The sequence below is a fragment of the Gossypium hirsutum genome, chromosome A01 (assembly GCF_007990345.1).
Source record: "Gossypium hirsutum isolate 1008001.06 chromosome A01, Gossypium_hirsutum_v2.1, whole genome shotgun sequence".
NCBI classification, from domain to species: Eukaryota; Viridiplantae; Streptophyta; class Magnoliopsida; order Malvales; family Malvaceae; genus Gossypium; species Gossypium hirsutum.
In genome coordinates this window covers 105,569,273-105,580,903 of record NC_053424.1, presented here as the reverse complement: position 1 = coordinate 105,580,903, position 11,631 = coordinate 105,569,273, and the positions used below count along the sequence as shown (strand labels likewise).

The following is an 11,631-nucleotide window of genomic DNA, read 5'->3' as shown; positions in this document are numbered from 1 at the left end:
TTAATTAGTGTTATTATTTTGTGGTTTAAGGATTAAGAGATATAGTTTAAGGTTATGATTAATCTATACATTTTGTGGTTAAGGCTTAGGGGTTATTATTTTGTGGTTTATGGTTAGGGGATATAGTTTAGGGTTTAAGGGATATACTTTAGGGATTAAGGTTATAGGGATATAGTTTAATGGTTTAAGGTATAAAGTTTTGATTAATTAGTGTTAATAATATTAAGTATTTTGATTAATTAATAATATTATAAAAATATAAAGGCTAAATGATATTAAAATTTACCGACGTTTTATTGAAAAACGCCACAATTATCCATGGAAGTAAAATGCTGTCGTTTTATACTTTGTTGTTATTTTTATTAGTGGCGTTTTATGAAACGCCACAAAATCTAAATTTTTTTAACTAAAACGACGTCGTTTCTGTGTGGCCCGAAATTGCTTTACTCTCTGCCAAAGTCAATTTCCCCGATTTCCCCCAAATTTCCCCCAACTTCTTCTACCCCAAAATTTTTACCCTAGTTTCCCAATATCCGGCGCATCTTCTCGGTTTTAGAAGGAAACAAATCAACTGTCTCTATAGATGAGTGGGGGCATCTTCTTGGATTTAGCTTTTTCCATGGATTCCCAATGACACCCAAATTTTACAAGGTATGTTTTAACGTCTTCCTGCTTTCTGGGTCTTTCTGCTTTTCTTGTTTCAATCTTCCTTTCTCTCCTTGTTTTATTTTGCTAACATAGGCAAAACCTTATCAAGCTTGTATATTTCTGATATTTTATTATTGTTTTGAACAGGACCACAACCCACTGTTAAGGAAAAGATTAATGCGGCCTGATGGTACTTGAATGTTTCTAACTTGCTAAATGCTTGTTTAATTAACTATGTCAATGGTGCTTCTAGTTTTGAGATGCTTTCTTTTGTTTTTGCCCCCTTGTTCTACTCATCGTCTAGGTAGTCATGTTTTGGTTGTGTAATATTAATTAATTATTTTATATAAATTTTGATGTCAGTTGTTAAATCTCCATTAATGAAAGTCTTAGCACAGTTGGTAAGAGAGGAGGTTTGAGTTTTAAGTATCTAGATTCAAAATTCAGTATATAGGGTATCTGAATCCCACTATGAGTTGCAAGTTTTAGTTCAATTACTCAGTTGTAATTTAGATTATTCCAGTTTTTAGTTTGTTTGTGCTGCACTGTAAAAATTTGATTCTAAACTTTGTGATTATTAAGACATATTTGTATTGGTATCGTTGTGATTTTAAAAAAATTGGTTAAATCTAGTACGGTATACTTGTGTGTCAGTGAGGCTTAGATTTAAACATGATTCTTCAAATGTTGGTTCCATGGTATTGTTTCTTGATGTGCCCATTCTTTATGCTATGGCATTTAAAGAGATACTATTCTTCTTCCCTCAATAATTTGCTGTTTATTCACTAACTGCATGCAAACCTAGTTTAAGAAGCAGCCATTTGGATGAAGTGACACCATGTGTTTTATGATATAAATAGCATCATGCATCATGGGATACAACTTGTAAGACATTAGTATCATCTGAATTTCACATATTAACATAAGCATAACTGGGCAGATGTGGAAAAAAGTTCTGATTCAACTTCCTATTAGTATAAGATCTAAAGGGATACTTGAAGAAGCTACAAAGCAACTCTAACATCAAATTAATTTTACTGGAAATCATATGTATATATATTTTACTTTTTGTATACTCGTGTAAAAATAGATTTAATTATTTTAGTTATTTCAATAAAATTAAGTAAATGTGTTTATTGGGAATAGAATTTCATTTTTCTTTTTTACTATGTAATGATTAGGAATGTGGGATATATATATGAATAGATTCAAAGTTTGTACACAGTTTAATAACAAAAAGTTACTTTTAACATTAACATAACATACTTTAAAAAATTACCCAAGTTACCTCAAAATCAACCCTGAATTGAAATAAAAATACCAAATTCAAAATATTTAAACATATAAATATATATGATTATCAATGTTTGATGAAAATATATTATCAGATCTGTTTGTTTTTAGCCTATTGTCTGTAATGTCTGTCAATGAGTTTCTTCTTATAAACTTCTTTTGATTCTTAGGCTCAGATGTGAACGACTAAAACATTTGCTTCCCCCATTTTCTTTTTCCTATTATATATATATATTAACACTTAACTTAGGTTGGAAACTTCTCTTATCACATTACTTGTTAAGGCTAGAGGCCAAAGTTTACTTCTTGCTAATATCAAGATCAAATGCCTATCTGTTACTTCTTGTACACTGCAGGTTGGTTATATAATTCCTTCTTGTTTGGGTTATTCAGTCAAGATTTACTTAGTATTTGAATTAATTTTGTACAAAAATATTTTTTTGACTGCTTTTAACCAACACCTAATTTTTTCTTCCCTATTTTTGTACTATGACGATTGTTAATAAATTTAATTATTACTATAATAATTATATGAAGTAATATATATGAAGTAAAATTATATTGTATACTAAATATGGTACATATACTTTAATTCCTTGTGTTTTGACTTTTAGGATATAGTTCCATGTGTCTATATTAGTGAATTAATGTTGTATATGTTTCAGTTACTGCTTCCTGCTCCTCCTGCAACTATTGGTTCAACTGAAGCTGCCATTTAATCTTCGAATTAATATTTGGTACTGATATAGATAAAGTTTTCATATTTGCTTAAACTGAAATATATTTGGTGCTACTCTTATAATCTTACATGTGTTTGTATTAGTGAATTAATGTTGTATGTATTTCAGTTACTACTTCCTGCTCCTCCTACAACTATTGGTTCAACTGAAGCTGCCATTTAATCTTCGAATTAATATTTGGTACTGATATAGATAAAGTTTTTATATTTGCTTAAACTGAAATATATTTGGTGCTACCCTTATAATCTTACATCTGTTTTAGGTACTATCGAGCACCTGAATTAATATTTGGTGCAACTAAATACACCACAGCCATTGACATTTGTTCTAGGTACGTATAGGTTTCGTTGCTAAATTTTTTTTCCTTATTTCTATGCATTTTCACTTTAAATTACTTAACAAATATTACTTTTTTGACTCCAGCCTTTGTTTGCTGGTGAGAGTGGAGTAGACCAGGTACGTTTTATTAAGGTACGTTTTATTTCAAAATTCTAATCAATAATAGTTTTATCATGATGATTTTGGAAAAATTAATATTTTGGGGTTGCGATTTTGTAAAGATTTAATTGCTGGTTCTGTTTGGAGCAGAACTATTTTGTTACCAAATTAATTTTAAATATTTGGTTCAACTTAATTATTATTTGATTCAGCTTAAGTATGAATAAGTATGAATTAATTTTATTACCGTGTAGCTTGCTTGTCCATTAAAATTACAGCAATGGATGACCTTCTCTCCAACCTTATTTTAAATATTTTAAAGATTCAAAGTATATAGGCTAGAAACCTGACGGGTTGCCTTATATCGAGCTGCAAGATATAATGGATTCTCCCTAAGTGTAACAACGCCACGTATGATAAATCTTAAAAAATTCAAAAAGACTTGAAAAAAGTTCTATCGAGCTCATTTACTATTGAATATTTATTTCCAATTTACTTATAAAAATTAAACTACGATTCTTTTTTATATTATTATATTCAAATTACTATTTTTTGCATTAATAATGTTTGATTTTAATATTTAATATTTTTAAATGTCTTTAAAAGTTATAACTAATTTTTATCAAAATTACAACAATGGTTGACCTTCTCTCCAACCTTATTTTAAATATTTTAAAGATTCAAAGTATATAGGCTGGAAACCTGACGGGTTGCCTTATATCGAGCTGTAAGATATAATGGATCCTCCCTAGGTGTAACAACGCCACGTATGATGAATCTTAAAAAATTCAAAAAGACTTGAAAAAAGTTCTATCGAGCTCATTTACTATTGAATATTTATTTCCAATTTACTTATAAAAATTAAACTACGATTCTTTTTTTATATTATTATATTCAAATTACTATTTTTTTGCATTAATAATGTTTGATTTTAATATTTAATATTTTTAAATGTCTTTAAAAGTTATAACTAATTTTTATCAAAATTACAACAATGGCTGACCTTCTCTCCAACCTTATTTTAAATATTTTAAAGATTCAAAGTATATAGGCTGGAAACCTGGCGGGTTGCCTTATATCGAGCTGCAAGATATAATGGATCCTCCCTAGGTGTAACAACTCCGCGTATGATGAATCTTAAAAAATTCTCCGTTTTATCACAAATATTATCGTCCGTTCTACCATTTAAGTTAAACTTTTTATTCAAACTAAATCATAGCTTTTAAGCTAAATACGGATGTCCACACAGTGCTTTAATATGTACTTAAGAAAAGATGACTTGTAAAACATAAATTAAATTAAGTGTGGACTATTTTAACTGAACATGTGATTTGTCAAATAAAAACGAACGACATGTATATTACTTAATTAAAATAATTTTTATAAATATTATTTAATTAAATATTATTTAATCCCGCTACTTACCTGTAGATACTTGATACTTGATATGTATTATCCATGTGATTTTCACATCGTGAAATAAAAAACTTACATAATACATAAATATATTTGATATCATAATTTATATAACTTACAAAACGTACATAACTTATATAACTTAGATAAATATATAACTTACATAATACTTAAATATATTTTATATTATAATTTACATAACTTACATAACTTATACAACTTAGATAAATATATAATTTACATAAATATATATCATATCATAACTTACATAATACTTAAATATATATCATATCATACATAACTAGTTTACGAAATTTACTTAACTTACATAATACATAAATCTATAGTTGAAAATCTCGCAACTTGCCTGAATTAGTTTATACCCATTAGAGACTTGATATTTAATATAATGATATGATTTAAATCAATTGAGAAAATTTAAGTAACTGTAATATGTTGTGAACTTTAGATTTCAAGAACTACAAAATGGATAGGAGTTGGATGAAATTGTCAAGGGTAAGCAATGCCTATCAAAATGGAGTACAAACTTTTCTAAATTTTGCATTTCAAAATGCAAGCCAAGAGAATATGAATCTTTGCCCGTGTAAGAAGTGTGGCAACATCTACTGGCATTTTCGTGAAGTTGTCTACGAACATCTAATTGTTGATGGCTTTATTCGGGGGTATAAAAAATAGATTTTCCATGGAGAGTGTACATCTAGTGGAACTTCTTCAACGATTAATCCGACTTATCCTGATACTGATTACCATCAGTATGTTAGACAAGATGACATGGAAGATATGTTGCGGGATGCATTTAATATGCGTAGTCATGGTGAGCAATCGTTTCCACCTGACTTTATTATATATGAGGATTGTAATATTACTGGAAATGTTTTTTGCGAAACGGGAACAAGTGCACCTAATGAGGAGCCAAATGAAGAAGCGGCTAAGTTCTACAATTTACTTAATGAAATGAATAAAGAACTTTACGAGGGATCAAAATATTCGAAATTGTCCTTCTGCATTTGTCTATTTCACTTAAAATGTTTGGGAGGGTGGACCGGAAACTCTTTTACAATGCTGCTAGAGTTTCTAAGAGAGATGTTTCCGTTTGCAAAAATTCCCCAGTCTTGTCAAGATATGAAGAGACTAATAAAAGATTTGGGCCTTGGGTACGATAAAATTCATAGTTGCCCAAATGACTGCATGTTGTACCGGGGTGATCAGAAAAACCAACAATCTTGTCATGTTTGCGGTAAGTCTCGTTGGATGAATAGTAATACAGAAGATGTGAATACAGATGAAGGTGGGGCACAGTTAAGAAAGAAGCCAGTCAAGGTCTTGCGATATTTTCCCCTGATGCCAAGACTTCAAAGGCTTTTCATGTCCTTAAAGACAGCCGAATCTATGAGGTGGCATAATGATCAACAGACCGATGATGGATTATTAAGACATCCTGCGGATTCTTTAGCTTGGAAATCATTTGACAGTAAATTTCCAAGCTTTGCAAGCGATCCTCGGAATGTGAGGCTTGGGCTAGTAGCTGATGGCTTTAATCCATTTAAAATCATGAGTACTTCGTACAGTACTTGGCCTGTAGTGCTTGTTCCTTACAATTTGCCTCCATGGATTTGCATGAAGCAATCTTCATTTATTTTATCAATGATTATCCCTGGAGAGAAAGGTCCCGGAAATGATATTGACATCTATTTGCAGCCACTTATTGAAGAGTTAAAATAATTATGGTCGGGTGTTGAGACATATGATGTATTGAGAACGAAGAACTTTAATTTACGTGTAGCTTTATTGTGGACAATTAATGATTTCCCGACTTATGCTAATTTATCGGGTTGGAGTACTAAAGGACGTTATGCCTGTCCTTGTTGTGCTGCGCAAACTTGTTCGAAGTGGTTGTATAATGGGAAGAAGTTCTCTTACATGGGCCATCGTCGGTGGTTAGATGAAAATCATAAATTTAGATTTCAGAGGACTCTATTTGACCGTACTGAAGAGTACAGAGGAGCTCCTGAGTAGACCGTTGGATCTGAAATCTTGTTTATGTTAAAAGATATCAACTTTAGTTACGGGAAGATGAATCAACCACCTATCACGCAAACAAGGAGAAGATCGAGGGATGAATCTGATGATGAATCTGACGAAGAGGATGATCCTAATGAGGCGGAGTTGTGGAAGAAAATGAGTATTTTTTTTAGCTGCCTTATTGTGAGCACAACATTTTACGCCACAATCTTGATGTCATGCATATTGAGAAGAATGTCTGCGAGAACATAATTGAGACAATTTTAAATGTCGATGGGAAATCAAAAGACAATCTTCAGAGCCGACTTGATTTAGTTGACATGAGAATCCGGCATGATCTTCATCCTCAAGTACTGCCGAATGGGAAATATCGGTTGCCGCCTTCTATTTTTTGAATGTCAAAGAAAGAGAAAGAAGTTTTCTACATGGTGTTGAAGGATATAAAGGTCCCAGATGCGTATGCGTCAAATATATCTCGATGTGTGAGTTTCAAAGACCGAAGATTATATTCATTAAAATCACATGATTACCACATCTTGATGCAAGATTTACTCCCAATTGCTTTACGGTGCTGTATGTCAAAAAATGTAATGTCCTGTATAATTGAACTATCCAATATAATGAAAGCTATTTGTGGCAAAGTTTTGAATGTCGAAGAACTTGAGAAAGTACAGGATCGAGCGGTTTTGACTTTATGCAATTTAGAGAAGATCTTTCCACCTTCCTTCTTCACTATTATGGTGCACTTGGTAATCCATCTCCCTCACGAAGCAATACTTGGTGGACCGGTTTTTTATCGATGGATGTATCCTATAGAAAGGTGCTAATTTATTTCTCAAGTATTCATTCATTCACCTCTATACATTTAGTTACAACTTTTGATAAATATTGTATATCGTGTTTAGGTTCCTAAGCAAATTGAAGTCATATTGTCACAATAAGCGTTATCCAGAAGGATCAATTGCTGAAGGCTACTTGGTAGAAGAGTGCATGACCTTCTGTTCTAGATATTTAGAAGATACTGAAACACGATTGAATAGACCAAGTAGAAATGCTGGGCTCAATGATCATGACTTGGCCGAAACTTATTTATTTCAAAGTTATGGAGAACCAATCGGCAAAGTTGAAATTGTAGAATTAGATGATATATCGTGGATACAGGCACACAATATGTACTTTTTCACCTCGATTCAATTGAACCGTTGCGCAAGTAAGTTATAAAATTGTCTTACATATTCGTCGTTTTGATTTGTTTATCTTCTAACCAATTAAACTTGTTTTTAATATAGTGAGTACAAACAAATTTTGAGATCTCGTGCACGCTCTCAAAGATTACAACATCGAGAGATTAATAAGTTATTCACAGAATCTTTTCATGAATGGTTAAGTCAAACGGTATGTAACTAAAGTTAATAAGTTACATATAATCGCGAAATTTAGTTAATCAAATAAGAATGTTTTTACATAATACATTTATAATTATTTAATTTACTTTCGATTCAGTAGGTTTGGAGTGGGAAGGACGTCAATGACAAAATTAAATGGCTTTCCCAAGGTCCGAACAGAGTAATAAAAAGATATAGTGCCTTCCTCATCAATGGATACAGATTTCATACAAAGTATCGCGAGAGAATGAGGAGAACTCAAAATTGTGGAGTTCTTGTTAATAATTCAATTACAAGTTATGCTAGTGCTAGGGATAGTAATCCGGTTGAGGGTAATGTGGAGTATTACGGACTTCTTACCGACATTATTGAGTTGGATTACTATGGCAGATGGAAAGTTATCTTATTTCGGTGTGATTGGTCTGGTGTTAATACTGCTCGAGGAATTAAAAAAGATCAATTTGGTTTTACAATGGTGAATTTCTCTCGCTTGATTCACACTGGACAACAATTGATGGATGAGCCATATGTATTTTCCTCTCAAGTGAATCAAGTTTTTTATTCGAAAGATCCAACTAATGAGGGGTTGGTATGTTGTACTCCGGAACACCCCTAGAGACTTGTTTGACATGGGTAATGGAAGTAGAGATGACATTGTCGAAAGATCAGAAACATTACCTTTTCCAGAACAAAACTTAGATGAAAATATCCCTAGTACTAGTACACAATATCAATGGGTTCGAGATGATGTGAATGAAGATATTTACGAATAATGATGTAGTAAGATTTTACGTTTTTTTAATTATATGTAATATTATAATTTTAATCTTGGTCATGTTATATAATTTGACTATTTTATATGTACTATTATTGTTGTAATTTGTTACTAAAACTTTAACTATTTTATGTGTATTGCTGGAAAAATGCGTAGAAGAAGATTACGTGGTTTAAGTATTGTCTAGAATACTCCAAATTCGGAAGAAAGAAATAGTGAACAGCAGACAGTTGTTGGATCTTCGAATGTGCCAGAGACACTTGACGAGCCTGAAGAATTTCAAAGTAATGTTACGTTTATTTTACATGTGTTGACTTTTATTATTAATTTATTTGTAAATTTTAATATAATAATAGTATATCATTTTTCAGCTGAAAATGGTGGGACGCGCAGAGCTCGAGGACGTACACTGCTTAGTGATTTATACGACTTAGATCCTGCCGACCGTGTCAAAGTAAGTAGAAATACTTATGGCCAGCCTGTTGGATCTGAAGCTCGACTTTTAGCAGGCTATATTGGCATTTTAGCACGAAATGCCAATATGTTGCCCATCAACTACGAATCATGGCATCACATGCCTGATAGCAACAAAAATCAGGCTCTCGCTAATATTAAGGTAACAAAATGTGAATGTAATTTATAATATTTTGGTTTAAGTTTCATTCATATTTACATTCTAAACTTGTGTTTTTTTAGGATAGATTTGCTTTAGAGGTCTCCGATGATTATATCAAGAAGACATTGGGTAAAAAATGGAGAGACAATAAAAGCATTTTAAAAAAACAATATTTTAAGAAAGACATAAGCCTCGAGGAAAAATTGAGAAATGTCCCGCCGGGAATGCTGAGGTACCAATGGGAAGATGCGGTTAGATTCTGGAATTCAAAGAAAGGAGAGGTATTACGTATTTCCAAACTCTTATATATAGTGTTTACTATAGACGTAATAATAATTTCATTATGTAGGACTGTGAGCGAGTTGGAATAAGCAGCAGGCAAAAACAAAAATTCACGCACACGGCAGGGTCGAGAAGTTTTGCTTCTATAGCTGAGGCCGAGGTATTAAAATTTTATTAATTCTTTCAAATATTAATAACTTTCTAATATTAAATAATATTTTTACTACTATATTGTAGGAAGTCAAATCTGGACAAAAAGTTGGGCGCCTTCAGCTTTTTGAGATTACGCATAGGAAAAAAGATGGATCTCCTATGACATCCGAAGCTGGAGAAATTATGGTATATTTACTTAATAATATTTGGTTTATTCTAAATATTTATAATGTTTAATTATAATTGTTTAATTCAATTCATCATTAGTAGTTTTAAATAATGTTATGTTGCATTCCTTTTTATTATATATTTCGTTTCTAACTTTTTAATTGATTTTTTAGGAGAAACTAAAGGATAAGAAGGCAGAATATGAAGCGGCTACTTCGACTGATAGTTCTGTTAATCTTGAGAACATTGATAACAGAATTATCACTGAAGTTTTGGGTCCTAAAAGGTACGGTCGGGTTCAATTTCAAGGATCTGGTGTTACCCCGACCCAATATTTTGGATCCGGCTCCCAGCAATACATGCCTTCCGGAAGTCAAGCTAAAGCTAAAGTTCAGAGGTTAAGAGATCAGATAGCTCAGATGCAAGCGAACACAGTTGAACAAATTGCCGAGGTTCAACGAAAATATGAAGAACTCCAGCAACAAGTTAGAGCGGAGGCAGCAGAGAGGGAGGCAGCGGCAGCAGCGAGGGAGGCAGGGGCAACAGCGAGGGAGGTAGAGCATAGGAAAAAGTACGATGACCTCCAGCTACAGCTTCAGCAGATGATGCAGATGTTTCAACAGTCGCAAAAGCCGACATCTTAGACATTAGTTTTCTCGTTGTAAGAATATTTTTAACTTTGTCACGTTTAACATTATTCTAAGAATATTTTAAATCATACTTTATTAATGACATCATATATCTTTCGTTAATTTTAAAGTATTATTTAGAATTAATATTTTTGGTTGTATTTTTTTTGCTAAATTTGGTATTTTGGCTGCATTTTATGCTATATTTGTTGTATTTGGTTGGATTTTAATGCAGGAAGGGCTGAATATTGGTGGAAAAAATGTATTGCAAATCTGCCAAAATTAGCGGTGTTTGTGGGAAAATGGCCGCTAAAGGCCACGACTTTTAGCGGCGCTTTTTATTCAAACGCCGCTAAAGGCCACGACTTTTAGCGGCGCTTTTTATTCAAACGCCGCTAAAGGCCACGACTTTTAGCGGCGCTTTTTCTTCAAACGCCGCTAAAGGCCACGACTTTTAGCGGCTTTTTTTAATAAACGCCACCAGTTTTTGTGGCGCTGCCTATAGCGGCGTTTTTTGCGGCGTTTTCAAAAGCGCCGCAAAAAGTTTTAGTGGCGCTTAGAAGCGCCGCTAAAGGCTAAAAAAAGCGCCGCTAAAAATCTGTTTTGCTGTAGTGGTAGCTGAGTACCACTTCAAGGTGTAATGGCTTTTCGTAGTTCCTTCCCTTGAGATTGATAAGTCTCAGTGTCACTCGACTATGCTCCTTGCTGTCTAGAATTCAATGTAGTGGCAATTTGCCCTACTTGATTTTCTAAAGCTCTTAAAGATGCAACCTGGCTCTAAATGATAGCATCATTCTTAGCCATTTATTCTTTCAATAAGGCTTTCGTAGATGAAGAATTGGAAGCTAAATTTTGCTGGCCATTTTACCGTGGGAAAAGATTGATTGTACCCAAGTGGTACACTCGTAGTATTCTATCCAATGGCATTACTGTCATTTCCCACCCCTCTATTACTCCAACTGAAATTAGGATGTTGTTTCCACCCCAGATTGTATGTGTTGGAGTATGGGTTTTTGTTTTGTGATTAAAATTCCTCATGTAATAA

The 11,631-nt window shown here is 32.7% G+C and overlaps 1 long non-coding RNA gene across 1 annotated transcript; it reads left to right on the top strand.

Moving 5' to 3' along the window:
* The first annotated feature begins 2,464 nt into the window (after positions 1–2,464).
* LOC121229065 (uncharacterized) lies at positions 2,465–3,153 on the top strand. Its single transcript, XR_005926498.1, has 3 exons — positions 2,465–2,678; positions 2,944–3,012; positions 3,105–3,153. It is a non-coding gene; the product is annotated as an uncharacterized lncRNA (long non-coding RNA).
* Positions 3,154–11,631: the final 8,478 nt, after the last annotated feature.